Here is a 6,341-nt window from a genome sequence, read left to right on the forward strand (position 1 = left end):
CTGAGGCAGACTCCTCTCTGACACAGACACTCTCTGTGAGAAAGACTCACGATCAGACAGAGTCTCTCTGAGACAGCCTAACTACCTGCGACAGCCTCTCTGCGACAGACTCGCTGAGACAGTACTCTGACTCAGAGTCACACTCAGGACTCACTCGAGACACACGCAGACTCACTTTCAAGGAAGTTCACTCTCTAAGCAGACTGGCTCAGACTCGCACTCAATGTTCATGTTCTGACCCACACGGAATCTCTGTGACAGACGAATCTCTTCTACAGCTGACTCTCTGGACAGACAACACTCTGCGACACAATTCTGCGAGAGGTACTGTGACAGACGACTCTCTGTGACAGACAATTCTCTGCGAAGGACAATTTGGTGAGAAATACTGCGCCAGACAACTAAGAGTGACAGACAGGCTCTGTGAGACAGACTCTCTCTCACACAGAGTCTCTCTAAGACAGATTAACTATCTGAGACAGCCTCGTCTCTCTCTGTGAGACAGCCTCTCTGTCAGACTCTCTCTGTCAGACTCTCTCTGTCAGACTCTCTCTGTCAGACTCTCTCTGTCAGACTCTCTCTGACAGACTCTCTCTGACAGACTCTCTCTGACAGACTCTCTCTGACAGACTCTATACTCAGAGTCACACTCAGGACTCACTCGAGACACACGCAGGCTCACTTTCAAGGAAGTTCACTCTCTAAGCAGACTGGCTCAGACTCGCACTCAACGTTCATTTTCTGACTCACACAGAATCTCTGTGACAGACGACTCTCTTCTACAGCTGACTCTCTGCACAGATAACAATCTGCGACACACGATTCTGCGAGAGGTACTGTGACAGACGACTCTCTGCGACAGACAATTCTCTGCGAAGGACAATTTGGTGAGAAATACTGCGCCAGACAACTAAGAGTGACAGACACTCTCTGTGAGACAGACTCCTCTCACTGTGAGACAGACTCTCTCTCACACAGAGTCTCTCTGAGACAGATTAACTATCTGAGACAGCCTTGTCTCTCTCTGAGACAGCCTCTCTCAGACAGCCTCTCTCAGACAGACTCTCTATACTCAGAGTCACACTTAGGACTCACTTGAGACACACGCAGGCTCACTTTCAAGGAAGTTCATTCTCTAAGCAGACTGGCTCAGGCTCGCACTCAACGTTCATTTTCTGACTCACACAGAATCTCTGCGACAGACGACTCTCTTCTACAGCTGACTCTTTGGACAGACAACACCCTGCGACACACGATTCTGCGAGAGGTACTGTGACAGACGCTTCTCTGCGACAGACAATTCTCTGCAAAGGACAATTCGGTGAGAAATACCGTGCCAGAAAACTAAGGGTGAGAGACAGACTCCTTTCTCTCTGAGGCAGACTCCTCTCTGACACAGACACTCTCTGTGAGAAAGACTCACGATCAGACAGAGTCTCTCTGAGACAGCCTAACTACCTGCGACAGCCTCTCTGCGACAGACTCGCTGAGACAGTACTCTGACTCAGAGTCACACTTAGGACTCACTTGAGACACACGCAGGCTCACTTTCAAGGAAGTTCACTCTCTAAGCAGACTGGCTCAGGCTCGCACTCAACGTTCATTTTCTGACTCACACAGAATCTCTGCGACAGACGACTCTCTTCTACAGCTGACTCTTTGGACAGACAACACCCTGCGACACACGATTCTGCCAGAGGTACTGCAGCGGACGACTCTCTGCGACGGATGACTCTCTGCGACAGACAACTCTGCGAAGGACAATTCGGTGAGAAATACTGCGACAGACGACTGTGACAGACAGGTTCCCTGAGACAGCCTCCTCCCTCTCTGAGACAGCCTCTCTGAGACAGCCTCTCAGACAGACTCTCTGAGACAGTACTCTGACTCAGAGTCACACTCGGGACTCACTCGAGACACACGCAGGCTCACTTTCAAGGAAGTTCACTCTCTAAGCAGACTGGCTCAGACTTGCACTCAATGTTCATGTTCTGACCCACACAAAATCTCTGTGACAGACGACTCTCTTCTACAGCTGACTCTCTGGACAGACAACGCTCTGACACACACGATTCTGCGAGAGGTACTGTGACAGACGACTCTCTGTGACAGACAATTCTCTGCGAAGGACAATTCGGTGAGAAATACTGCGCCAGACAACTAAGAGTGACAGACAGGCTCTGTGAGACGGACTCCTCTCTCTGTGAGACAGACTCTCTCTCACACAGAGTCTCTCTAAGACAGATTAACTATCTGAGACAGCCTCGTCTCTCTCTGAGGCAGCCTCTTTGAGACAGCCTGGGTGAGATAGCCTCTCTCAGACAGACTCTCTCAGACAGACAACACTCTCAGACAGACACTCTCAGACAGACTCTCTAACTCAGAGTCCCACACAGAACTCAATTGGGGGACACGCAGGCTCACTTTCAAGGAAGTTCACTCTCTAAGCAGACTGGCTCAGACTCGCACTCAAAGTTCATGTTCTGACCCACACAGAATCTCTGCGACAGATGACTCTCTTCTACAGCTGACTCTCTGGACAGACAACACTCTGCGACACACGATTCTGCCAGAGGTACTGCAGCGGACCACTCTCTGCGACGGATGACTCTCTGCGACAGACAACTCTGCGAAGGACAATTCGGTGTGAAATACTGCGCCAGACAACTAAGAGTGACAGACAGGCTCTGTGCGACGGACTCCTCTCTCTGTGAGACAGACTCTCTCTCACAGAGAGTCTCTCTAAGACAGATTAACTATCTGAGACAGCCTCGTCTCTCTCTGTGAGACAGCCCCTCTGTCAGACTCTCTCTGTCAGACTCTCTCTGTCAGACTCTCTCTGTCAGACTCTCTCTGTCAGACTCTCTCTGACAGACTCTCTCTGACAGACTCTCTCTGACAGACTCTATACTCAGAGTCACACTCAGGACTCACTCGAGACACACGCAGGCTCACTTTCAAGGAAGTTCACTCTAAGCAGACTGGCTCAGACTCGCACTCAACGTTCATTTTCTGACTCACACAGAATCTCTGTGACAGACGACTCTCTTCTACAGCTGACTCTCTGCACAGATAACAATCTGCGACACACGATTCCTGCGAGAGGTACTGTGACAGACGACTCTCTGCGACAGACAATTCTCTGCGAAGGACAATTTGGTGAGAAATACTGCGCCAGACAACTAAGAGTGACAGACACTCTCTGTGAGACAGACTCCTCTCACTGTGAGACAGACTCTCTCTCACACAGAATCTCTCTGAGACAGATTAACTATCTGAGACAGCCTCGTCTCTCTCTGAGACAGCCTCTCTCAGACAGCCTCTCTCAGACAGACTCTCTATACTCAGAGTCACACTTAGGACTCACTTGAGACACACGCAGGCTCACTTTCAAGGAAGTTCATTCTCTAAGCAGACTGGCTCAGGCTCGCACTCAACGTTCATTTTCTGACTCACACAGAATCTCTGCGACAGACGACTCTCTTCTACAGCTGACTCTCTGGACAGACAACACTCTGCGACACAATTCTGCGAGAGGTACTGTGACAGACGACTCTCTGTGACAGACAATTCTCTGCGAAGGACAATTTGGTGAGAAATACTGCGCCAGACAACTAAGAGTGACAGACAGGCTCTGTGAGACAGACTCTCTCTCACACAGAGTCTCTCTAAAACAGATTAACTATCTGAGACAGCCTCGTCTCTCTCTGTGAGACAGCCTCTCTGTCAGACTCTCTCTGTCAGACTCTCTCTATCAGACTCTCTCTGTCAGACTCTCTCTGACAGACTCTCTCTGACAGACTCTCTCTGACAGACTCTCTCTGACAGACTCTCTCTGACAGACTCTCTCTGACAGACTCTATACTCAGAGTCACACTCAGGACTCACTCGAGACACACGCAGGCTCACTTTCAAGGAAGTTCACTCTCTAAGCAGACTGGCTCAGACTCGCACTCAACGTTCATTTTCTGACTCACAGAATCTCTGTGACAGACGACTCTCTTCTACAGCTGACTCTCTGCACAGATAACAATCTGCGACACACGATTCTGCGAGAGGTACTGTGACAGACGACTCTCTGCGACAGACAATTCTCTGCGAAGGACAATTTGGTGAGAAATACTGCGCCAGACAACTAAGAGTGACAGACACTCTCTGTGAGACAGACTCTCTCTCACACAGAATCTCTCTGAGACAGATTAACTGTCTGAGACAGCCTCGTCTCTCTCTGAGACAGCCTCTCTCAGACAGACTCTATACTCAGAGTCACACTTAGGACTCACTTGAGACACACGCAGGCTCACTTTCAAGGAAGTTCACTCTCTAAGCAGACTGGCTCAGGCTCGCACTCAACGTTCATTTTCTGACTCACACAGAATCTCTGCGACAGACGACTCTCTTCTACAGCTGACTCTTTGGACTGACAACACTCTGCGACACACGATTCTGCCAGAGGTACTGCAGCGGACGACTCTCTGCGACGGATGACTCTCTGCGACAGACAACTCTGCGAAGGACAATTCGGTGAGAAATACTGCGACAGACGACTGTGACAGACAGGTTCCCTGAGACAGCCTCCTCCCTCTCTGAGACAGCCTCTCTGAGACAGCCTCTCAGACAGACTCTCTGAGACAGTACTCTGACTCAGACTCACACTCGGGACTCACTCGAGACACACGCAGGCTCACTTTCAAGGAAGTTCACTCTCTAAGCAGACTGGCTCAGACTTGCACTCAATGTTCATGTTCTGACCCACACAGAATCTCTGGGACAGACGACTCTCTTCTACAGCTGACTCTCTGGACAGACAACGCTCTGACACACACGATTCTGCGAGAGGTACTGTGACAGACGACTCTCTGCGATAGACAATTCTCTGCGAAGGACAATTCGGTGAGAAATACTGCGCCAGACAACTAAGAGTGACAGACAGGCTCTGTGAGACAGACTCCTCTCTCTGTGAGACAGACTCTCTCTCACACAGAGTCTCTCTGAGACAGATTAACTATCTGAGACAGCCTCTCTGAGACAGCCTGGGTGAGATAGCCTCTCTCAGACAGACTCTCTCAGACAGACGACACTCTCAGACAGACTCTCTCAGACAGACTCTCTAACTCAGAGTCCCACACAGAACTCAATTGGGGGACACGCAGGCTCACTTTCAAGGAAGTTCACTCTCTAAGCAGACTGGCTCAGACTCGCACTCAAAGTTCATGTTCTGACCCACACAGAATCTCTGCGACAGATGACTCTCTTCTACAGCTGACTCTCTGGACAGACAACACTCTGCGACACACGATTCTGCCAGAGGTACTGCAGCGGACAACTCTCTGCGACGGATGACTCTCTGCGACAGACAACTCTGCGAAGGACAATTCGGTGTGAAATACTGCGCCAGACAACTAAGAGTGACAGACAGGCTCTGTGCGACGGACTCCTCTCTCTGTGAGACAGACTCTCTCTCACAGAGAGTCTCTCTAAGACAGATTAACTATCTGAGACAGCCTCGTCTCTCTCTGTGAGACAGCCCCTCTGGCAGACTCTCTCTGTCAGACTCTCTCTGTCAGACTCTCTCTGTCAGACTCTCTCTGTCAGACTCTCTCTGACAGACTCTCTCTGACAGACTCTATACTCAGAGTCACACTCAGGACTCACTCGAGACACACGCAGGCTCACTTTCAAGGAAGTTCACTCTAAGCAGACTGGCTCAGACTCGCACTCAATGTTCATGTTCTGACCCACACGGAATCTCTGTGACAGACGAATCTCTTCTACAGCTGACTCTCTGGACAGACAACACTCTGCGACACAATTCTGCGAGAGGTACTGTGACAGACGACTCTCTGTGACAGACAATTCTCTGCGAAGGACAATTTGGTGAGAAATACTGCGCCAGACAACTAAGAGTGACAGACAGGCTCTGTGAGACAGACTCTCTCTCACACAGAGTCTCTCTAAGACAGATTAACTATCTGAGACAGCCTCGTCTCTCTCTGTGAGACAGCCTCTCTGTCAGACTCTCTCTGTCAGACTCTCTCTGTCAGACTCTCTCTGTCAGACTCTCTCTGTCAGACTCTCTCTGACAGACTCTCTCTGACAGACTCTCTCTGACAGACTCTCTCTGACAGACTCTATACTCAGAGTCACACTTAGGACTCACTTGAGACACACGCAGGCTCACTTTCAAGGAAGTTCACTCTCTAAGCAGACTGGCTCAGACTCGCACTCAACGTTCATTTTCTGACTCACACAGAATCTCTGTGACAGACGACTCTCTTCTACAGCTGACTCTCTGCACAGATAACAATCTGCGACACACGATTCTGCGAGAGGTACTGTGA

This window comes from Strigops habroptila, chromosome 17 (assembly GCF_004027225.2).
Source record: "Strigops habroptila isolate Jane chromosome 17, bStrHab1.2.pri, whole genome shotgun sequence".
Lineage (NCBI taxonomy): Eukaryota > Metazoa > Chordata > Aves > Psittaciformes > Psittacidae > Strigops > Strigops habroptila.